The sequence below is a fragment of the Equus asinus genome, chromosome 24 (genome assembly GCF_041296235.1).
Source record: "Equus asinus isolate D_3611 breed Donkey chromosome 24, EquAss-T2T_v2, whole genome shotgun sequence".
Taxonomy (NCBI): Eukaryota; Metazoa; Chordata; class Mammalia; order Perissodactyla; family Equidae; genus Equus; species Equus asinus.
In genome coordinates, this window is record NC_091813.1 from 35687899 (window position 1) to 35713688 (window position 25790).

A 25790-nucleotide genomic window follows, 5' to 3' on the forward strand; every position below is an offset into this window, starting at 1 on the left:
AGGCTTCTGTTCCTCCTACCTTTCCTTTCTGAAAGCTACTCATTCTTGTTTCTTGTTTCTCTGATTTCCTATCACATATGTGATCTCTACCATACAACTTCTTTATTGTTCCCAATCGCTTTTTGCCTGCTAAGATTATCTCCTCCACCAGACTATAAGGATAAGAAATTTAGCACCTTTAGGTTCAATCACCTACTGACTGTGTGATCTGGGAAAAATGTCTGGGCTTCTATGTGCCTCAGTTTCTTCATCTGTACAATGAGGAGGATCATAGTGCCTACTTAAATGATATATTTAAGAAATGTAAAGGAATGTCTGGCAGATCACTAAGTACTTTATTAATGTTCTTTCTTGATATTATTTGAAATACTCAAGGGGCCTAGCATATTTGACATCTGATCATTTCTCAATAAATCACTCTTTATTAATGAATTTATGGCTTGACAGAACCTAGGCACCTTGGGGTAGAAAGGATAACACATCCAATTAATCAGATGAGTGTCAACTGAGTATTTATTAATCCTCTGTGCTGACGTTTGGAGTAGAAATACCTCTCCTCTATCATTTGTCTGGATCAGGGGCAGCAGAGAAGCTACGGTGGCTGCTAGAACTCCAAATCTAAAGTGAAATAACATATTGGTTAGGTTGTTCCAGCAAGTAACTTGGTTAGCCTCATGCTTCCAGAACATAAGCATACGGTTTAGTTCATTGAGGAGAGCAGCTTTAAGAACAGACATTTTTATACCATAATTTAATTTCCCTACTAAGTAAGAAAAACCTATGTCTGCCGAAGTTGTCTGCTGCTGATCGGAATATTCTTTTGAAAATATTTCAGGATGGGGTCAGGATAATGTCATACCAAGTTTCCAACCTCTTAACAGCCATGAAATATTCATAGATTTCCATTCAGATGTGCTCCTTCCATGGCCTCAACCCTCCTCTTTACATTCCAAATTCAACATGAAAGTTTATCTTTAGGTAGCCAACCTTCTTTTCAGTGATAAAGGTCAATTATGACCTTGCTTTACTGACAGTTATCACTGCTATCCAGGATTCACGTAATATATCCAGTAAGGCCGCACTGTGAATAAATGTGGCTTTAAAAAAAATCACACCAGTAAAATTTATATGCAAAATGGGAAGAAAGCATCAACTTTCCCTCCTGTTACCTTTATTTATTTGAACAAATGTCATGAGAGAAAGAGTCGTAGACTTAATCTCCCTCAATCAATGTCAGCCACATTACTACTTAATGGGAGTTTATACTGCATAATATTATTTTCTTTGTATGAACCATTTCTGACACCTTACATTTAGTTAAATGATTTATCCATGTACATTTTACATGAGGATAAATATGAGAAATGGTTTCTGCTTATATTGAGTGGGATAAGGAAGCAACTCTAAAATACAAAGTCAATTGGCTCAGCCACTCAGGCACTGATGTCAACAGGAGTTACATGTGTGTACAAAGAAAATCTATCTGAATAGCAGTAGTGACATGAGGGATAATATATACTTGTATCATTTCTTTCTTCATAGGAAATAATAAAGCCCTCTCTCCCACAATGCCTTCTTATTTGTCAGTAAGCACAGCGTTAGATGTTACGTATACCATCATGTGGTTGCTTACTCTTTTGTGTATTTGTGTGTGCTAACTCCAGGTAAAGGTTACCTCTGCTCCCTGAAATTTACAACTGGGAAGTTAGGTTTAGTTGATAAGTTACAGAATAACGCTTATTGTCCAAAACCAACTTTACCACTCATGTATTGCTAATACTTTTGTAAATTTGGAACAAGTTCTTTTGTGATTTCCTTTTTAGGTCACTAACTGAAAACCTACCTAGTTTGAGTTTAGATCTGTAAAAATAACAATTCCCCAGGGAAAATGCACAATCTGGAAATTTTTCAGATTCTGTGATCTGAAGGGTACTACTCATAGAGGATTTTTTTACCCAAGCCTGGATAAAATCCCATCAATCTTGTTTTGTTGTCATTTTTATAATTTATTTTTTTGTTTGTTTTCTTGCTTTTTTAAATTAGAAAATGAATTAAAGGAATACATTTGAAGAAAAAGTAGCAGCTCTTGAGAGCAATGAGAGAAGCACACAATCCAACAGCATCAAAAGGATGTTCAGCCAACTCCATTCTCATCTCCTCGGCCACATTTCTTCCTCGTGGGTCCTCTCGCAGTTTCAGATGCTTTCCTTTTTTGGCACACAGCCAGCTGGAAAAAGTCAAGATGGAGGAAGGCCTAACATTGACACAAACTTGACCAAGTGAAAATATATTTGGAAAGGGATATATAAGTCTCTGAACGAAAACCTTCTTTCTTTAAAAATTTCTCTTATTTAAAGAATATGCCTTCAGTGTACGCCGCAGAGCACCGCACACGTGCCAACCACACTGGGAGGCCTTTTGCTCTCCACCCAGACAGAATTAATTGCTCCTGCATCAGGATTCTCACAACAGGGTTCTTGTACCTCTGGTTGCCACGTTCTTCTTTCCGCCTTCATCTAGAATTAATGCTTCACTAGTCTGGCTCCCACCCTGAACTATAAGCCCCTTGGTGGCAGATTCTATGTACCTATTAGTCTTTACCCTCCTCTCAGCTCCTGGAGCACTGTTATCCTGTCTAGAGACCTCTCACATGGCTGTTCTGTTTCTCTGTCTTCTACTGGATTTAGATCTTTGAAAGAAGGCAGGGAATAGATTTTATCTTAGTCATCTTTTGGTTCTTGGGGCCTCATATGACTCCAAGGACAGAATAAATGTTTGCTGAATGAAGAAGTAACAACTAAATAATTTCTACCAACTTTTTCCAAAACCTTAAGGGGTGTCCCAAAGCATTAGTAAGCCATATGTCCCGTCCCAAGTCCAAGATATAAACAAGCCACTGAACTGAGGAGGGGAAGACAGAAGTCTTTCACCAGATCAAGTCTATTGTTCAATGAATCATCCATTGCTTTTAGTCCAGTGGTCCTCAGAAAACTCAGGATAGGTTTAACTCAGCCCCAGGTCCTCTAAAACACTCTGATGCAAGAGCCACACAAAGAGAATACCATAGAATATTCGGAACCACTCCGTCCCTGGAACAGCTCTCAGGTCTGTGTTCACTAACTTTCTGTCTCTGAAATTCCGTGTTCAGGCAGCCCTCAGTGCAGCTGACGTTCCTTCGTTTTGAAAGGTGACACAGTTGGGATAGAGCTGCCACTTCTCCTGCCAGGACTTCAGCTGTTTCACAAGGAACGCTGACTCCCAAGCAGGTCTCGAATCCTCACTTAGCACCTCTAAGTTGGTGAGTGCACTGTGTGATGCAAGACCTCTCACCTTCTCTGTAGGCAGAAGTCACTCCCCCATCCTTTCCACCCTGCTCTCCTCTGTGGCAGAAACGCATGCTTAAGAATAAAATCATCTGAGTTGTTCTGCTGTAAGAAATGCAAGAGTCATTTTCTAAAGGAGGCAAAAAGACAGCAGACTGGAACTGTGTGAGTCGGCACAGCTATTCTCTCATTTCATGGTGCTGCAGGGTTTCAGAGGAAGCCAAGCCAGCTATACAACCTCCCAGCTGAGGAAACCAGGTAGCAGAGAGTTAAAACGCTTGCTCATTGGTTTTCCCAGATCCTATTTTAATTTGCTCCCTCTTTTTGGACAGCTCTGTGAAGGCAGTCTGGTTCGCTGCCTCACCATACTAATGAGACTCATCCATCTGCCTCTGTCATTGCCAGCCTCTCCTTTCTGCTGGAAGTCAGAGATGAACGCTCAGGACAGGTCCTTTCTAGGCTGCAGTACTTAATCATTTCTAAACACGCTAGATGGCCTCAGGCAGTGAAGGCAACAAGCATTTAACCCAGGCTTGGCAGCTCCAGCTTCCCCACACTCTGCCTGTGAGCTCTGATAATGAAAAGTTGCTGCGCTTTACTGTCCACTTAACCAGATGCTCTTTGCTTCTTGGGGCGAAAGGTTAAATAGATATAAGAACCCATGCTAGTTTTGAAGGCTTTTATTAGCAGTCCTTATAGTAGTGGGAGAAGAGGATGCTGTTGTTCCTGATCCATTTGTCCCTTGGGATTCATATTTAGGCTTACGTCCTTGCTTTTTACTCTAGGAATAATGCTTTGACCCATCATGCTTTTGTTGTTGTTTTGAGGCCCAGCCTTAACACAGGCAGGTTGGAGCTCTACCATTTAATTATTTAATGTTCAGTTTTTATAGAAAAAATGGACCGAGACAACAGTATCCATGTTGCTTAACTGTGGCAACACCTTTATTAGCAATGTAGATAAAATATATTTTTTAGCAGAGTGGCTAGGGCCTCTGATTTATTTTTCCACTCCATCTACTGCTCCATATGTCTGTGGAATCTGCCTTTTTCCCAGAGCTCATGTTAGTATAAAGCAATTGTCTGGGATGTGTAAGAATTAAGTAGCCCATCATTCAGGCTAGACATGCAATTAGAAGAGTTGCACTAATTTCCACTGCTGAGACCCTGTCACTTTAATTTATCCTTCCTTTCCTGCGTTTAGGCCTCTCTGGTTGGAGGCCAAGGGTTTTATATAGTTTCAGTCTATGGTACTTTGATGTAGGAACTGGCATATGGATAAAGTTTGGAAAAAAGAACTGAGGGTTTACCTAGAACTGACTGAAAAAAACAAAAACCTTGTATAAAGAAGCACACATTCTCTATGTATAATCTACTGTGCTAGCAAAATAGTGGAAAAGAAGGGTTTTACATCTAGAAAAGATCACTGAATTATAAAGTCAATACCCAAGCATTTCCTCGTGATCTTTTTCCTCTGATGTTATTTATAAAACATTGTTTTCTGTTTTTACTGATTAATATCTTAAAGGTTTACTATATATCTAAGAGCTTAAACTATCATTTTGAAAGAAGTGCTGAAGTTTATTGACTTTCTTTTTTCAGTCTATACACCTGTGACCAGACTGTCCAACTAGTTTTATAGCCACCATCGAAATCCCTCTACATCAGTTTCAGACAAGAATAACTCAGAAATGCATGGAGTGTCCCCATGAATAGGTACAAAATATTTCTTCCTAAATATTTCCCCATAGAGATATGAGAAATCCTATGTGGGCCAATTATCAGGCTCTCTTGTGCCTTTCATGTTTGCAACTAGTGCCTGGATCATGAAAAAGTCCCAGAGCCCAAGCTCATTTCACCCTCAGCCCAGGGCGGGAGAATTCAGACTTCAAGTATCTCTAAAATCAGATGTCCAAAGATGGCTAAACTTGTCATGATTTTAAAATAAAGACATGAAAAAGATCAATTACAAAGCAATTTTGCATTCAGAGAAATATTGGAAGATTTATACAGGTGGTTGTTTCCCCCAACTCAGCTTTACACAATGAAAGTACTTATGTGTCCTGATTCTTTGGAACGGAGACTGACAAGTGCAAACCTGGACTCCAGGTTCCTGTCTTGCTCACATGATGGACTCCACAACCTTCAATGTAACTTCCACTCTGAGAATACAACATCTGCCTCCCTCAACCTCTGGGCCTCACTTTTTCTCTCTAAAAAAAAGTGAGTAATGAGAGGCCAACCCAGTGGCATAACGGTTAAGTTCATGCTCTTCGCGTTAGTGGCCCAGGGTTCATAGGTTCAGATCCCGAGCATGGGGCTAGCACTGTTTGTCAAGCCACGCTGTGGTGGCATCCCACATAAAATAGAGGAAGACTGGCACAGATGTTAGCTCAGTGACAATCTTCCTCAAGCAAAAAGAGGCAGAGTAGCAACCAATGTTAGCTCAGGGCCAATCTTCCTCATTAAAAAAAAAAGTGAGCAATGATAGCTATCCCAGGTAATTTTGGTCGAAATAAACCCAGATTAATCATTTGTACTGTGTCTTTCATAGATGAACTCTGACCACTTTATAAGCCACATATTCATACTAACAAATTAGTCTTCCAAACGTTTATAGGCAGATAAGCCTCAAGAAAATGTTTAAACTCCCTATAGTAGCTAAGTAAGACTCAGTGACCCTGACTAGAAGCATACTTATTAAAAAGAAAATCTTTATATGAATTTCACCTAAGACTCAAAATTTGGAGCTTTCCTAAAAGGGCAAAAGTTCACTAATCTTCAAGACAGAAGCAGTAACCAGAAAAACCTAACAATTTACCTGAAGGCTATAAAATAAAGCTCATATCAAAGATTTTTAGGGCAACTACAAAGAAACTTTTATAATATTTTATAGGTTTTGCTACTCAATCTCATACTAAATATGATTATTCAATATTTTAGATCAATTTTTATATCAATTTTAGAATATATTATACATATGTATATGTCATGAACATAGAAAATAGAAAATATATTAATCTATAAGCAAATATTCCTCTTTAAAAGACTCAGAAAATATATATCCTGGAACATATTTATGGAAGTGTTATTGATTCCTAATTATTTTTAGAATATCTGGGATTTGTGATCCTACCCTAAGAGTGGGCAGTAATGGATTAAGGTTGGTTAAATTGATAAATAGAAAGCCTCTACCTGTGCCCCAATAATAGTATTTATGGATTAATGTTTCCTCAACAGCAAAATAAACCCTGGTTAAAAATACAGAATTTATTTATGATGACTGGAAGAGAAACACAAAATTTAAGTTGGGAGTAACACTCATCAATGATAAAACAAGCAATCAGAAATCCAGATGCTATTATTTTTAGTAGTACCGCATGTAAATTATTTTAGAAATAAAATACACTGCAAATGTGGATCATAAACGACATGCAAAAAGAATTGCTTCTAAGAAGGATGTCATTGAAAGTTTTCCTTATAAGGAATTTGCAGCTCTTAAAAATCAATGGACTAATTAAAAATGGGAAAATATGGCAGCGAAAGGAAATAAAAAGACTGGATGTGGAAAATATTAGATATCCCTGAATAATCTTAGAACCAATAAAGAGCCTCAGAAATGAAAAAGAGAAGAAGAAGAAATACCTCAACATAGCCTCTTGGGTTGCAACAAAAAGTCTTATTTCATTTCGAAAAAACATGGAAGGCTGTATTCCTATCTTCTCTTGATTGTTTTGAGTAGAGGCTCACTTTTGCCTCGGATTTGGCTCTTGGGATCACTGCGTTAACAGAATTTGTGTACTTGAACATGTTAACACCATTCTCAATTCCTAAGCCGCAAGGCTGTGTTCCAGGGACCATCATTCTATTACAAAGTCCTTCACGTACGTCTAGTAATTAAACTGAAAGGGGCTGGGTTTCACCCAGTTCAGTATTAGCAATTTGAGGGAGAGCATACGCAGATAACAGAGTTGCCCCTTTATATCTCCAGTCGCCAACACGGATGTATATAGTCCTTCTTTATTCTCTATTTGGGCATTCTCTAATATTAAAATTCACTGTAGCCCTGTATCAGATGGGCTGGAAGGAATAGTGAGAAGTTATCTAGACTAGTCAGCTAGTCAGTTAAGAAATGTTTATCGAGTGCCACAGGGTACACAGCTTGGTACTAAGCAAGAGTCTGTCTCCTTGCCTTGAGGTAGGTCTGCACGTCCACCCTAGCAGATACATGAAGTTCAATTGGCACCATCCTCTGATTTTACTTATTCAATATTTTGTTAGTCTCTAATGGACTAAACAAACATCTCAGCACCATATAAAACAACTCTGCACGCAATATGTATATATGTGTATCTATATGTGTGTATGTATAGATAGATATATAAAACTTGGCATCTCTTCCAGGAGATATGCCAAGATATATTCACAGTTTTATATACACATGTAATTCATGTATTTCTGTGCATATGGCAGCCGGGGGAATATATCTAATCAGTAGAACATGTTTTATTCCAGATGTTTTTTATCATATTTTCTCACCATCACTAATAAAAAATCACCATAGTTGTTCTACTTGGACAGCTTGATTAGTCTTTAATCCCAAATCTCATTGAAAGAAGGAACACAAAGCATTTTATGTTCTCTAGAACACGATGAAAATGTTGACATATCAGCCACTGTGAAACATTGTAGACAGAATGTCCATCTTAACTCAAAGCAAGCTATAAAACAGTCTGAGAGGCTTTATTTTTGATGATTTGCAGTTCCATCTTCTAGATTTGCCTTCCAACATTCACCTCTGCCCGGAAGTTTAATGCTATATCTTCTCTTGTCTTCCAGATAAAGGCTGGAAATCTCCTTGTCTTGTCCAATTTAGGAACACATAGACTGAATTCTGGTCTTTCTCTTAATTCTTCACTGTGTCCTTCCACTCAGTCTTAGAATCGTTACCATCATACATGCTCAATGACTGCACACGTATGTCCCTCTTTTACCAACAGCCATATGGTCCCTAAGTTCTGCTATTTCTTCTACAAGCATCACTGAAAGTTACACTGTCTACTAAAACCTTACTCAATAAACCTTTACTTAGTTAACTGAAACCTTACTTACTAAAACCATTTAGTGAAACCATTTAGTAAGAGGGTTTCCGCATAGCTGGATTTCTATCCCTCTATCTCTCTATCCCTCTATGCTGATTCTTAGTGACTTTTCCACTTTTATTCTTTTATCCAAGAAGAGTTTTAAATGACTGTAAAAATCAGCTATCTGTGGGGCCTGTCCCATGGCCTAGTGGTTGAGTTTGGCACACTCCATTTTTGCGGCCCAGGTTTGGTTCTGGGTGTGGATCTGCACTGTTCATCAGTGCTATGCTGCATTAGTGACCCACATACAAAATCGAGGAAGACTGGTACAGGTGTTAGCTCAGGGTGAATCTTCCTCAGCCAAAAAAAAAAAGAAAAGAATTGACTATCTTTGACAAGCTCCTGGTTTAAAATTTTTCTTTGACTCCTTCATTCTATTTCAAGGCCATCTGACTTGCTCAGTTTAGTTCCCAAAGTTCCCAAAAGGCCAAGTAGACTCCTCCTCCTCCTCTCCAGGCCACAGCCTTGTGAAAACATATCCATTCCCTGCACTTCTGTTCACGCTCCACCATCGACAGAAGCCATTGCTCCTCCCGATCTTATTCTCAGTTCAGACAACCTCACCAGTCCAGACAGGGAGAATGAGGGCTCTCATTTGCCTTAAGTCTTCATCTAACAGTTACTAGTTTCTAGCAGCATTCACTTTGTCCTTACGATTTAAAGTGATTCTTCTAAAGTACAAAGCAGAAATAAAAATTGAGAGCTAATCTCATGAAGTTAACTTTGTAGGGGAAGAAGAGTATATCATGTTGTGCATCCTCCTGTAAACATCTTGAAGATGTGCCATAGGTTCCTATTTGATTACTTAGATTGAAACACAACAGCTCAACAAATATTTATTTAAAGCTAGTTAAGACTACCATAAGCTACTAAAAGCTATTTAAGACTACTATAAAGCGATGGTTGCTAAGAAGAAAGCAGTTTTTTCTGATTCATTTTAGGTAAACTGTGTTACTCTGATGTGATTCATGTTGAGTAAGCAAGGACCGAGCTGAAAATTGGTGCTAAAGGGAAGCAATGAGAAATATTTAATTAGATGATCTGTGAGACAACAGGAGCTCGTCCAGGTTAGTCAGGGAAAACTGAGTTCATATTCTGCCTCCAATATTTACTACGTCTGCAATCTTGGTTAGACCACTTACTCCATCTTGGTCTCCAGTTCCTTATATTAAAAAAAGACATCGTAACTAAACACTAAAATTAATGTATCTAAAGCATCCAGCAGAATATCTGATCCAGAGAAGACACCAAATAAGTGGTAGTTCTTTAAAGAAAAGCAATAACATTTGCAAATTTAACATAAATGACATTTTTTTCCTCTGGGAGTTTATGAGTGCGAGAAGTTGGACTGAATACTTTCACAAAGAAAAGAAGTCAAAAAATACTTCTTGGATATTGTAGCAACATCACTGTCAGTGGCATGCTCTGCAGAGGAGGAACATGGTCTGCCTCATGGAGAAAAGGAAAGCAAGGAGCTGGAGCAGCAGCACGATCCTCTGCAGCTGGTTGACCGTGTTGGGCTGAAAATTAAGACCTTCTTTTAATTAATTTTAGCAATCTAAGTTGAGTTATTGTATGTGACTGAGACCAAGACAAGCCAGTGCCAGTGCGGAGAGAAAAGTGATTGGGCCTATAACCCCTAGCTCACCTCTAATGCAGAGCTGTCAGAGTCTGAGAAACATTTTGGCTCCAAGTTAAGGTGAGATTGGTGAGTTTAAAAGAAAAATTCTCTCAAGGACTGCATATAAGAGGAGAGTAAAGATTCATCAATAATGAAAAAGGTAATTATTGCGGAGAAAGATTTCAAACCCGTCTAAGAGTTTGAAAAGTTGACATTGAAGTTTTATTATTAAATGTAGTAGCTGGTTAATACTGTTAAAATCTCACCATTTTAAAAGATATATATTTGGATGACAAAGAATGTCCAATGATGTTTTAATGCAGTGGTCTTTCTTAGAAAGCTACAGATGATGCTGTATAAACACTCAATGTTTAGAAGAACTTGCATTAGTGTATCTAATTCACTGTCTTCCTTTTTGGTGAGCAAACTGAATTTAAAAATTAAATTCATAAAACAAGGTAAACGTTAACAGTCCCTGCTGATACCATAAAACAAAAAAAAGGATGTCTGTTAAAATGTTAAATAAAATGTTAAATGTTAAAAATATATAAAGTTCATCCATTGGACATAAATAACTACTTAACATATTGATGTTCCCCTTTTGGGTCCTATATTACTGTTTTATTCAGTCTTGTCTGCTGTACAATGGGCTCTGTTAAGAGTCACCATTTCACATTTAGGTTCCAATTAAGATGCTGTTCCCTGTTTTAACATCAGTAAACTTAGATGTGCTTTGGCATAAGTTTCATACTTTAGTCTATAGCACCAAATTGCACCTTTGTGGTCCAATGGATTGTTTGTTTGTTTTTCTTTTTATTACAGAAAATTTCAAACAAATACAAAAACAAAGAAAATAGTAAAATGAACTTCCATGTACCCATTACTCACCTTCAGAAATGATCAATTTATGGCTAATCTTGTTTCATCTCTATTCCCACCTAACCCCAACTTCCCCCACCCTCAGATTATTTTGAAACAAATTGGAAGCATCATATTCTTTCATATGTAAATATTTCAGTACCAACATCTCCAAAAGAAAAGGAATCTTTTAAACATAAAACAATGCCTATAATACATCTACAAAATAAAAGCTTAAGTTTCTTCTTATCCTCATTATAACCCCTGCAGTGACTGATACCAATCATTTCACATAGAAGATGCCCAATCTATATCTGTACTCCTATTTTGATGTCGTTATTTCTCACTGCAGTAAATCTAGCAACCCTTCCCTCGATAATTTTCCTACCCCATCAATATCTAAGTGGAGAATTCTGGAAAAATAACCACCTCATCTGTACCTCTGAACTTGTGATGGAGAAACTGAGAAGTGCTAAACACAGTCCCCCCTCCCAGCTGATCTGCCCAATTGCATGAGCATACAGCCAGCTGGATGTCCTTAAATGTGTTCCCAGTTTGGGGTTTGGTCCCCCCTATATAGACACAAACTTTTGAAAAATCAATATTAGTTCCAAAGCATCAAATATGGTATTTTGTAAGGAAAAAAAAAAGTGCTGAGTAAGTGTCATAAACTTATTGATAATTTAGTGAGGTCGTTTAATATACCACTAAAAAATATGGGGCTCCAAAGTCAAGCAAACTTGGTTTCCAGTTCTGAACCTATCATTTACTATCTGCATGATCTTGGAAGTGGTGTCCTTGTAAGCATTTAATAACTGATTTTGGGGATGTGAGGGACCCACTCCCAACTGTGGCATTTGCCCATTTCCCTGGTGTAAATGCTCCCACCGTGGTCAATTTCAAGTTATCACCATGAAGTCACTGAACATGGGAGCTGAGAAAAGATGAGCACAATTGGGTCTCCCATGCTAATACTAGCCAGCTCCCGCCACTAATGGATCTCGGGTAAATCATACAAATTCTCTAATCCCCAGATTCATCAATTTTAAAATAGAAAAAATAGTAGTACTTGCTTCATTGTGTTATTGAGAGGATTAAATGAAATACTGCATGCAAAGCTGTTATCACAGTGCCTGGAACTTATAATGCTTATTATGCATTCAAACAATGTTGGCCTTTTCCATTATTAAGCAATGTGAAGGCCAAATGTTACCAAAGACTGGTTTTTTAAAAATAATTCTTTTAAAAGAGCTTTTCACTATCCCTATACATTTTTATTAAGTAGGACTCCTGAATGGTTATCTGCAATATTTCTAAACATTAAGGCAAGAAAGTAACATAATACCATGGAATCACCCAGAGAGAGAATATGACTATATTCAGCATATTGGCATTAAAAATGAATTCAACCACAACAATTCATGGTTAAAGGGGATTTAAATCTCAGAGCAAAGCTACATTTCACTCTGATTTCTATGTCCTCAGCAATACTGCCTTTGATGCACTACAATTATTTTATCTTCCCTTTCTTTGCTCTCAGCCACAGCCCGATGGAGTAGCTCTGGTGGGAGAGCTGAGCAGACACAACAATTACTTCCATTTTGAAACTGAAAATTCTGTATATGATCCTTATGACCAAAAAGTACAATTCTAATGGTTTCAGAATGTATTTGAAGTGGGTGTTAGAGGATACAAAATTGACTTCCTTCTCAATCCAAGAGGAAGTAAAGTTTACGTTTGTTAATTTTCTTCTAAAGTCTGTTCTCTAAAGGTAACAGCTCTAAGTCCTTACTGTTCCCTAGAAGCATCACTTTGCTGGTTTATTCTCACCCAGCTCCAAATCTTGGTCTCAAATGCTTCCCTTCTCTTTGCTTTAACCCAGCATCTTGCTCTGCTTCATGCCTCACATGTAATCCCCCTTCTCAGAAGCTCAGAGAATGATGTCAGAAAGGACCCAGGCACGGGATGAGCCCCACTCTGAACCCAGATCTCCAACATGGCAGACAGGGGGAGGGAATCACACAGCAATCCTGCAATGCAGCCTGTGTTTATTAGCTGTGCTGCAAAGTAGAGTCTAAAATTGGGACAATTTTATTTACTGATGGCACTATGTCAGTAGCTTAATCAACAGATACTGGTTAGAAAGAATGGTACCAACATCTCACCCATGAGACTAAAGGTTTAGAAGAAAAGTGCATTTCGTGAATTAAGACCACAACTTACCAAATGAAGGTTAATCCTGACACATGGCCTGCTGTTTAGAGGTAGGAGGAGAGAACGTCTTAGAAACTCAACTCTCTTACGTGTTTCCTCTAGAGAGTCTTCAGGCAATAACTAATACCTTGTGAAAAGGGATTTCCTTTGGTTCCATCAAGGAAAAAATAATCCTTTCTGAAAATAGTTTCTTCTAACCATGGATGGTGTTATTTATGAAGACTTAACCTACAAAACAACACTCTCAAGTTGTTTCATAAAGAAAAAGTTCACCAGATAAAGAAAAATGCTCAAGGACAGTAGAGCAAGAAACCCAAACCCTAAGGGACCTTGGCCAGGTGCCCTTTCTAGGAAAAGTACAGTCTCGGTTCCACTTTCTTAGTCACCTCCTCCTCTGCCATCTCCCCAGGACCCCCAGACCTCAGAGGGATGTGTAGGACTTTCCCAGGATGCCTCTCACTATGGTTTGAAGAAACAATTTGTGCTGCTTGCTTTCGTTATTTCAGTTCTCTTTTTGTTGTCAAGAAAGAAAATGCATCCATCACTTTTATTACCACACAAAGCCAGGCAGGGTTCTCTGAAGCCACACAACTGTCATTTAGCATTTTTAAAGTCAGATCTGAAAATCTGGCACCCAAATATCAATATTTGAACATTTCATTTCCAGACCAGACGTAAATCTTCCATAGCCATGCTCAGCAGTGAGCTAAATCTTGGACTGCCTTTTTGGCAAGGAGAGAACATAATCAGGACACCTCAACCCTACTCTAATTTTGCTTTATGCAGAGACAGACCCTCATTTGAAAGCACCTTGTGGGCCAGAGGGCACAGGCCTCGCTCATTGCTGAAATGTGCATTTCCGTACAGAGAGACAAAGGAGCTGGTTTTTACTCCCAAGCCCTTTGCTACTTAAATAAAGTTATTGGCTGCCTAATGAATGTTAGCTGCAGTACTCCCTGTGGTCAGCTGGGCTGTTGTTTAATGAATTGCTTAATGTGCTTGATTACTGTTACAATGTTGAATGAGGAAAAGGCAAGAGAGATTTGAAAGATTCACTGGAGGATATGATGAAAATGAATTGGATCAATAGGAACTTTTTGCTCATCTCTGAATGGCACATTAGGGGCTGTATTGTTAGAGTTGGGGATAATGCAATTTTGTGGCTTGTTGTCTTTTTATAATTCACAAATATAAATCTCCTTCGACAGTGAGTTTTAGGGCTGGCCTTCCCGGAGTTATAAATGATCCCCAGACTCTAGCCCTGGTTCCTTACACGGACAGATAAATTAATTAGGAAAACTTTTATGCCAATTACTTTATGCCCTTGGCTTTCATATGTTTCTGAAGAGCAGCAGCTAATTAAAGATATGATTCATAATTACTGGTCGATCGAGTAGTTGAGTAATGGAATCAGGAACTCTTCCAAAGAAAATTATCCATCACATCATTACTAATTGTTACATAATACATAAGGATGTAGAATTCAAATAAAAAATTACTCACTTTGAAAGGCTCATTCAACTTTTTAAAATTTAACAATTATAAACATGAAATTTGTTCTTGCAATGCTGAATCATGTAGTAAGGTTTTTTTTTTTTTTTTTGCTTTTTTTAAGTAAATACTTCCACTGAATGAATTCAAAAAACAAAGGCCCAAGTGACTTCAGGGTTTAGTAATGAAAGAGTTCTTTCTCTTTCCTATGAAAAGTTCAAACTAGAGGAGGTAATGGTCAAAATACATGTCCTTTCTTCTAGCCCCACCCTTAGGATTTGCTGAAACTTAGTGGGCCCAAATGGGAGGGGCTATTGAAGACCACCCATTGGCATGCATTGGATTAGGAAAGTTCCCAGGCTCAGAAAGCCTAAGAATGTTAATACTTGGAGAATACTGAAATCTCCCCAAAGGAGACAGTTGTCAAAGGTTGTGTATGTCCCAGATCTACCCTAGCTTAGGGTAATTATGGGTCTTTGTTTGCAGGACACACAGGACCCAAAAGGTGGGGATAATCTCACACAGGGAAGAGCTTTGTGAGGAAGGGGTGAGGGGAGACCCCACAATGGACCATGGCTTGCACTGAGTCTTCGACCAGCAAGTAGCTCCTGACTGACGCGAACTCACCTTCCTTGCACCCTGAGTGGCTACCTCAGAGAATCCCCCTCCCCTTCTATCTCCGTCAAGATTTCCCTGCCTTCTTCCCTCTTCCTTTCTAATCCCTGACTCCAGCCCCAGGGACAATCCACAGTGGTGTGTTCAGTGACAGAAAGAAATGGACAAGAGAAGACTAGGAAAGCAGTAAATCAAGGTTGCAGCCGCTTCTCTCATCAGTGCCAGTGCTCAGTTGGTTGCACTCTTACTAAAGAACCCTGTCACCTCAGTCCCATCTTCTCCCCCAAAGCCTCTGCCTAGATCCTCTGATTAAATACCTAAGGCAAAAAGAAGGGTATCTTATGTCTTCCTCTAGTCAAGAAAACTTTATTGCCACACACTGTGCAGGGTCCTGGAGAGAAAGACAAGAAGTCACCAGCATCAAGTCCCTCTAGTCCCTCAGAGCAGCAGTGTGAGAAGTGCACTGATGACGGCCCCCTCTAGAATTCAGGTAGAGAACACGAGACAGAGTTCTTGGTTGCAGTGGACTTCAGATATGAAGATTGCGTTGGTGAGACTGAATTAAATGTCAGAAGACCCTTCGCTATATTATTGAAGGCCCCTTGAAAAAGAATGGTTTTAATTTTCATTTGAAGGTTGGGAAAACATTGACCAAAGCACGGAGGCAGGTCATGAACTGCACGAAGAGCCATCGATATTAGACTGGGCACAGCCTGGGGAAGAGGAACCTGATAAATACAGCTGAAGAGAGTGAGCAGGTTGCCCAAAAGTGGAAGGCAAAGGCCCTGGCTGGAAAGTACGAAGAGCCACAAGTATTCATAGCCCAAACCTGGAGTGTGGGAGCCCCAGCCAGCAGACAGCTAGTTGTGAGATACAGGTGTCAGCTGATCCTGGTGATAGGCAGTGAAGGTGACCTTGGGCTGTGCTAGCACAGAGGGAAGATGAAGACGATGCAGACAGGAGCGTGAGTAAATACTCACCGTGGGAAGGCTGGGGTGTATTCTCTTTCTACAGACAAGGAAGTGCAAATAACATGCATTCCATCTTTAATTAGAAGAATACTTCATGTTTTTTTCGGGGCGAGTCCCATTTGTACTACAAGTAGGTAAGAGTTCTTCAGTAGCTGGAGGCGCAGATCTCAGGGCCATTTAACTAAAATCTCCTCTGGGGAGAGGGGGCAGGACTACTTAGAAAGCAATTACTGCATCCCGAGGCTAACATTTCACTCTTGAAGAGAAGCAGCCCTCTGTTTTGAGACGAGATTTGACCAAGCAGTTTCGGTTGTCTTTGTGTCAGTTTCAAAGCACCATGCCTTGGCAAGAGCAGCAAGAATCAAGTGCAAAAGAAAAAGAAAAGGAAAAAAAAAGATTTCAGACACACCACCTGCTGAGCTTTCCCAATTTAACAAACTTATGTGAGGTCTGGAGAGAGCAAATGAGTGCTTTTGGGGTATCAGATCAAGCCTTTATTCACTTGACGGCAGTTTCCAAAGGCTGTTCTATTCCTAATGTTACCCCAGAGAACGTAAAGGGCACCTGTGTGGCCCATTAAGGCAAATTTAATCAAACACATCCAGGCATTGGTACAGTATTCCAGAAACGGGACTGTAAAGCTGTTCTTGTGCAACTCCTCACCAGGCTCCTGGTTTGGAAAACATAATTCTATGGATCCTAGAGACTGTTTCCTTAATTTTAACATGGGATCCAAAACACAAGGTTGCCCACCTCCAGACTAAGGTTTTTAAAATAACAATGAAGTGAGTCAAGGAAAAGCACAGCTTCAATCTTCTTAAAACCACAGTTAACGTCAGCTGGAAGGAAGGAATCTCACAAAGTCTCTTGAGTCAGCCCTCTCCCCTCCTCCCTCCACCCTGTACCTAGCTAAAGCATAGACTATTGAGATAGGAGGATATGTAGCAGATACAAAGATTTAATTAGTATTCCCTCTACTCGGCTCTATGTAAATGAGAAAAGTCGTTCCCAGATTGTGCTCTCTGAAGGAACATATCCCCAGCTCACCAGTGATAATGCACTCAAATAGTGCACGTGTGCATGGCTAAAAAGCGAGTGGGAAGGGACAATCCGTTGCCAGGATTCATGCCCGGTGCTCTCTTGGTTCCCATTTCCCAAGACCTCAGTTGTCCCATTAAGCTAAGATCAAACTCCCATATGGGGGAGGTGCTCGATAGAACAGGCGAAGAGAAACAGCTTACAGTTTGCATTAGAAGGGGGAGGAAAGCCAGGGGCATCCCTGAAGCATGGACCAGGTCTCTCTCTTCACTTTTCACAGTGAGTGGTACCCGCTCATCGACTTTCAAGATGTTGATCTTTGACCTTCGACGTAGGCCAGGTGCTGACGCACAAATTTTATATTCATCTCTCTGTTTGGCATTTTGAAATCTGTGTGAAAGAGGGCAGTCACTGTAACAGGAAATATTTTCATGACTGTTTTAAGGACAATTTCTCCAAGAAAAATTATGTTAAGTTTAGACTTGGCAAAATCTTATTCTATGCATTTTAAAAAATTGGCATTCTCTTTTGATGGGCGCTGAAAATGTAAGCCTTATTTCTAAGGCTCCTGATGGTGGCCACTCTCTCAGGAGTAATAATATTACATGACTCTGTGCCAAGGAGCTAAATCACAGGGGAAGTCAGTTTGACAGTGTTAGAACCAGTGGCATTCAGTTGTTGACATTTGAGGCATGTCACTGAGGGCCTGACCACACAGCCGAAAGGCAGAAACTCAGCGGTTTTGCCCTTCTCTGCACCCATCTTGCTGTGTGGTCTAAAGATAGTTATTTCACTCTTTCTATTGTGGTATGCTCAAATGCAAAAGAGTTACCAGTATTTATTGGAATTACTGTTTAACACTCTCTTCTTTAAATAGTTTTCTGACTCAGAAAGTCTTATGTAGATTGTTATTTTGAGCCAGATTCTCCCAATGTGGAAACTCCTTAGGACTGCATTAGGCTCTTCAGAGGAATGAACTAACTCTTTCAGGCCTGCAGTGTAACATCTAATAACTAACTACTTTTGTGCAGTAAATAAGTGGATTGTAAAAGTTGAGTAAGTTTGACTATTAAGCAGAAGACTCATTTTTCCCTCTGACCACTGAACTTGCAAGACCTCTGATCTTGGCTGCAAGCTAGTCTAGGCCATGGTCATAAGCAACAAAGATGTAAAAGTATTAAAGAGTTGCCAAGAATTGAAGCGAAATCCTGGTGGTGGAAGCTGGTGCCTGCTTGACTCTTAATTCTCTAAATCAACTCTGGATTCCCTGAATCTTTCACTTTTAATTACAGAGGCAAGGTGAATATGATATCGATGGGCAATTCTTTTTCTTTCAATGTCACTTTTCAGCAGGAAAATGTTCATCGTTCAATGGTTCCCTTTTAAAATGCTAACCTTTATGGAATCTCAAACTTGGCTAAGAAGAAAAGCTCAGCTTTCACAGGACTTTGGAAAGTCTCCTTTTTACAGGCATTGAGAGTGTTCTATCAAAGAATACACTTAGGCTTTAAATTTCATTTCTATGTTGACAATTTCTAAATTTATATCTCCAACCTAGGCTTCTCTCCTGAACTTCAGACTCGTATATCCAGCAGTGTGTTCAATATCTTCTCTTAGATTTCTATGAACATTCCAAATATAAGATGTCTAAAACTAAATTCCTGATCTTATCCCTTCCCAATCTGTTGGCCCACCACTTTTCCAAGCTCCGTAGGTGGAAAATCCATCCTTCTAGTTAGGCCAAAACTCTGGATCCATCCTTGACTCATCTCTTTCTCTCATACCTTACATTCAACTCATCAGTAGACCCTTTTGGCTCAACTTTCAATATATAGCAAGAATCCAACCACTTCTCTACCTCCACTGGTGTCATCTGATCTAACCACCATTATCTATTACCTCAGTATTAACAAGAACCTCCTAACCAGTCTCCCTCCACACACTCTTGTCCTCCAAAAGTCTGTTCTCAACACGGATTCCAGAAAGACCCTGTGATACCTGAAGTCATATGTTACTCCTCTATCAAATCTCTCAATGGCTTTCTCTTTCTCTAAGAGAAAAAGTAGAATTCTCACAATGCCTACAAGGCATGATAACTAGCTACCCAACCCCTTTCTGGTCACATTCCCTCCCACCCTCACTCCCTTCCTCCAAGTCTCCATCCTTCCCTCCTCTCCATATGCACGGTCTCTCCTCAGAGCCTGTGCAATGGCTGTACCCTCTACTTGGAAGGTTCTTCCTCATTATATCCACATGGCTTGCTTCCTTCCCTCTTTAAAGTCTTTGCTCAGATATCACCTCCTCAACGAAGCCTACCTTGATCCACCTATCTAAACTGCAGCTCCCACCCCCTCACCGCCTCTCCCAGTAATCCTTTCTCTGCTGTATTTATTTTCCCTAATGCTTATCACCTCCCCAAATACCATCAATGCTTATTCATTGTGTTTATTGTCTGTTACCTCTTCCCCACCACTGCGAAGTAAGTTTCCTTTGGAACGAAAATCCCTAGATTTTGGTCTATATTTTCACTGACATAAACCCAGAACCTAGAACAATACCCAGCACGGGGTGGTTTCTCCATACATATTTGTTGAACAAAAGAATGTCTTTTTCCTCTGGAATAATTTGTGTAGCAAAGAAAACATTGAGTCTGCTAACCCCAAAGGGTCCAAAGTAGTCAGTCAGAAGTAGTGGCCGTGTCTGTACACAGATGCCTGATTTCTCTGTGAAATATTAACTTCCACAGAAACTAATTACATTAGTATGAACATAACTAATAATAATACTATTACTATAACACTAAAATATTACTTTCTCCTCTCTTTCATTAAGCATTACAAACCTTCCAATTGAGAATTCTAATGGAGGAATAAGGAGATGAGAGTTAGCAGGTAAGATTTCAATTTTAAAGTATGCTTAAAGCTAGAATTTTCTAAAAAGTAAAATGCTATCTGGTATTGCTTTACTATCTAGGTAAATACTAATAGGGAAGAAATGTGTGGTGTTAAAAAGTAAGTGTTCTCAGGGATGTGTTATGAATAGCAACTCTTCTCAAAGAGCTCAATATGAATATGAATACCAAATAATAACATTTAATCCTTATGATAATGTTTGGCTGTTAAGGCATGGGAAATAGTACTGTGCATTTCCCCTGCAAGTTCTAAGCCAACTAAGAGATGGACCATGAATATGGACAGATAGAGATCAAAATGTCAGTTTTATTGTTGGTAAAAAGAAAATGTAGTGGGGAGGATATGGCTTACCCGGTGCTAAAATCAGGTGTCCTTCCACCAGCACTCCCCTACCCTCACCCCATTCTAGACCTTGGGACCAGCCACTGAAGAAAGAGTTTGGGTCTACCAAGCAGAAATTTTTACCAGGCCAACTAAAATGGAAGACACTGCTGAGCCCCAACAGTGAGGAAAGAGACAGCTGGACCTGAAGGCAGGTCTGGACCACTAAGCAAGGTGTGCTTATTACATGGGGGTGGGAGCAGAGCAGAAACACCCATGCGAGGGTAAGCAGATTTGAAAAAGACAGGAAGGAAAGCCCAAGTCACACATGCCCAGGTCCCTGTCCTAACCTCATGAAGCAAATAAAGGATTCCTCCATTCTTGGACAGAAGACTGTGATAGAAAGAGAAAAGGTAGGAAGCTCTCTTCTCAGAACCTGGGATCACTGGAAAATTGCTCTGCCTACAGTGAGAGGTAACAGAAAAAAAGGCAGTCTCATTATGTATACCCAATTTCTTACCTCTTTTAAATTAGAGGATGCTGAACTGGCTACAGAATCTTGCTTAAGATCTCCAGGTCCAAATCCTGTTTTCCACCACCCTCATTGCTACATGCAGATGTACACAGCACTCCTTCAGATTTGAAGTGGCATATGTTTTCATTACCAACTCTACCAGCAACCCAGTCCCCATGAACCATCTTTTTGCTTTTCCTGCCTGCTTCAAGAAACCTTACATTCTGGGAGTTTCAGATGAAATCTCACAACATTTGTTGTCATTGTAAAAGATCATTTAATATTCCGTGGGCACATGCCATATGTTTTGAAGGAAGATGATAAGTACTGTTTTGTCACTTTTTCTTGGCAAAATGCAAAATGGAGTGAAAACAAAGACACTTTCCATACATGAAGCTTTAAGAAAATATTGGGAAAAATACTGAAAACCTAGTGACAGTGTGCCGCTTCTGAATTTTATTGGTTAAAAAAGAAGTCCCCAGTTATTCTTCTCCCACTTTCCAATAGATAGTTGCTCTCACAGAGCCATGGCCACCACGGCACTACGTCTTATGGAAATAGCGTGCTTTGCTCAATGAACGAAAGGGGACATCTTTTTCCAACTTATGATAAATGCAGCATGCAGCTATTTTCCTAAATAAAAGCAACTACTGCCCTAGACTTACACTAGGGAGTGAATTGTGACAATGTGACACATAGGCAAGTGCTCTGCAATGGGATTAAGGTTCACACCATAGAATTAAATGCTTTAAAATAGTGCAGTTAATATCCAAGGGAATAATAAAGAGAAACACCAAGTAATATATAATCACAGTATCATACTAGATAGAAAATCAATGAGAAAACTGGGTAACTATTCTACGGTAGTCTGTTTACATTGTGGCAATAGTGCATGGAACTGTAAAATGTATAGAGACATTGAGATTTAAATGTTCTAGTCATTCATTACCAAAAAAAAAAAGAAAACAAAACCAAAAAAGCAAAAACTATCATATGACTAGAATTAAAGAAATATTAATTAAAACTTTTTGGAAATATGATATGATATATATTGTAAGTGCTCTAGATGACACGCAAGTGCTGTCAATCAAAGAAGAATCAGTCTTGAAAGGTTAAGTCCAATTTTGACTCGGGCTATTATTAATTTCTAAAATATTCACTTCGTTATAAATTATATTCTTAAATAAATAATATTAAGTATTTTGTTCTGAGTGACTATGCCCCTCACTCTGAAGCATCCACAGAATGCAGCAACTTCAGGAAGCAACAACACTCAGAAAGAGTTTTGGGTCTTTGTGGTTAAGGTTGCATCATCGTTTCTTCCACAAGCAACTCATGTATGACTTCACAGAAATGAAATGTTTTGCCTTGGCATTTACAGCTATAAAATGGGATTTGATCTAAGAAAACTTCCATCTCAGAATGAACTTATCCTGAACTCATAAGAGATCATTCCTTAAATGGGATATTGTCAAGAAAGAGGTATGGAAAGGTTACTCTGAAACAAGTAGCCACTTTTAGAACGCTAGTTAGGCATATGGTTCCTACTGTCTTGAGTCCAGTAGCTGCCCTGAAGAGCCACATTTTCCTCTCCCGGCGAAGCCTGTATGGCAGGCCTTGGAGTCACTCATGTTTATTATGCCAAATGTGCTAGGAACATCAACCCTGTAGCTCCTCAATATGTATTCCATCTCTCTGGGAAGTGTAATCAGCCAAAAATGTGATATCAAGGGAAAAAAAAAAACGATAAAAAAGAAAAGTGTGTAAACAACATAAAAATTATTATTTGCTTTAACTTTTCCAAGTATCAAACTAAAATTAGCGAACACCAAAGATACTCAGACATTGAGATTTTAATTTTATTTCCATTTGAGAACCTTAATAAAGAGCCTTGAAAAGCCATCCTTGCTAAATGGATTTTTTTCTACCATGTCTGTTCAACTGGCTGTCCCGGCCAGAGCTGACTTCTTACCAGTTGCTTTGCCAGACATAACAGAGACAGGCACAATCACTGTGATTAGCATCATGTGAGGAATAAACAGTCTGTGGCTGAAGCAGCAGGCTCTAAAGAGCTTTCTAACCTAGGTTTGACCAAGACGTGTAATATATCCAGAAATTTGCTCAATTACATATGTAGTCATTTTCTCTCATACTCATCATGTCCTTCGCAGTTTCAGAACATATATGTCTAAATAATATCACTGTAATTTTTGTGCAGTATAGGTTGGAGCATATTGTGTCTGGTGTAATGCATCTCACTGAATTTTTTATAATAAGTTGGAAAGCCATGCCTATTGCTTTTTTTCCCAATTAAATTTTGGAAATCAGGAAAAGGCCATATATTAGATATCTGTAAGATATAGCTTTAATGCATTCAGTTGTAGATGTTCTGAAATCACAGGAAAAATATATCTTCAATGCTATATTTTATAATATATAAGGATATTCATATGTGTAAGCATATAGATAATATTTAAGAGTCAATGCAAGTCACTCTTTTGAGAAATGTATCAAAACTAAAGAGCATTTTTATGTGCTCAAATTTGCATACATTTCTCTGTTTTTTGACAAATATTTTATACTCCATGTAGTTAAAGAGCTCCTTATCAACTATTAGCTGATCTGAGGAATGTTTATACCAGAAACACCTAAAAAGACACTGCAAGACATCCACCTGCCTGCTAGTTCAATGGGGACACCTCCATTGGGTTAGAACCTAAGGTATGCCTGTCAATTACACCCCCATTCCTATTCTCATCATTGCAAAGAGTGAATGCTGATCAAAGTAGCTACAATGCGGATAATCTAGTTTGGAGTTTTGAGTTAAAGGAACGTTCCTGATTTACTTTTCAAATTAATAAAATTGACTTTGGACTTTGAGTAAACATATTGGATAAGAAACACATTGGGTAATATAAACTAAATAAGTTAGCAGTTCTCTTGTAAACTTACAGAAATAATTGATTCACATTGTGTCTGCTATTTTGGAGCACATTTGCCATCAGCATCTTTACCACAAGGAGTTTTGCTGCATTTTCCGTGCACGACTAATTGGCCGTAAGGCAATTTTGCTGTAAAAGATAAAATAACTAATTGACAGTTTTGGTTTCATTTGGTTGCAAATGCTTTTCGTAATGAAACATGAAAATGAATAACAAAATTAAAAAGACTTGACTGTGAAAAACTGAAAATATTTGAATACAAATATTGAAATATGTGTAGGTTCATGGCAATACTGAACAAATTATTTTGTGGATTGCTACCTAAGCACTTTGTCTTCCAAGTTTTTCATTCGTAATACTGTATTATACTCCCTTTTTTGGCTTGTTGATTCATCTCCTCATTGGACACTGCATCTCTTTTCATTAAAATGTCTTCCTTCATTAAGAGGGGTATCAATTTCATCCAAGAGCTAGGATGCATTTTTGTAACCAAATGAAAACCATACGAACTAAATGAAATCAAATAAATACCATTTGTAACCAAATGAAACCAAAACTGTCAATTAACCAGTTATTTTATCTTTTACAGCAAAATTGCCTTTACGGCCAATTAGGTATGTGGCGAAAATGTTTCTGTGAAACTCCTTGTGGCAAAGATTCTTTTGGCAAAAATATCTGGAACTGATTCATGTATTAAATTAATCTTTAATATTTCAGTAAGGAATCAGAACAAGTTGAAATTAAAGAGATGAACTATAAATTGCAGGGCATTGTTTTCTGAAGTATGCTTTATCCCAAATATCTTTGGAAAAAATGCACCAAAAATTTATCTTCAACCCACAAAGAAATTTTTTTTTAATTGACAAGCATGGAGAATCCATCAGGAGTGTGCAATTTCCCTGGTATGTCTTGCTTCCAGTGATTTCCAAATATCTCTTGTTTAAATTCAAAATGAAAATTTTATAAAAACTTACCAGAAATTCTGAATATATCCCCAACAGTCTTTGAAAGAGCACCCCGCCACCTACACCATTATGTTATAAAGCCCAAGCCTATAGATTAACGTGGAAGTGCTAAATCTTTCTACCTGGATGTTGGTAGTTCAATCAGGAGCCTAAAGATAGAACATGATTCTTTTCTTAAGTATCTTATTGTTTCTTATAAACAGCTTAAATATGTTTATTTCTTACCTTATGAAGATATTATTAATCCTGACAATATGTATAACCTATGACACATAATATATAATTACTGTTACCACCTAGTAGCCCAGTTATCATCCAGAAACAATTCCTACACTGGCAGACTTGGTTCCATTCAGGTGAAGGAGCTTTGAGCTCTTCAGGGAGGAGATGCCACGTAGGTTTAAAATATTAGTGTTATCTTTTTAAATGCAATTATTCTGATGAGCTGGGTAAAGGACTCTGGAGATGTAAAGAGCTAACTGCAAAAGCAGGATGGCTGCTGGGGTTTGAGGCTAGGAGTCAGGTGAGTTGACTCAAGCTCCAGCTCTGTCTCCAATGAATTGGATTACCCTGAGTAAAACCACATAACCTCCTTTTGCCTCAATTTCCTCATTTGTTTTTAATGAGAGGGTTGGTTAGAGCAAGGGTCAACAAACTTTTTCTGTGAAGGGCCAGACGGTAAGAATTTTTGGCTTTGCAGATCACATGTGATTTCTGTCACATATTCTTCTTTGCTTTTTTTTTTTTCCAAAAATGTAAAAATTACTCTTAGGCCGTACAGAAAGAGGTGGAAGGTTAGTTTGGGCCCAACAGCCATTGTTTGCTGATCCCTGGATTAGAGAATAACTAACGTTTCTCCTAA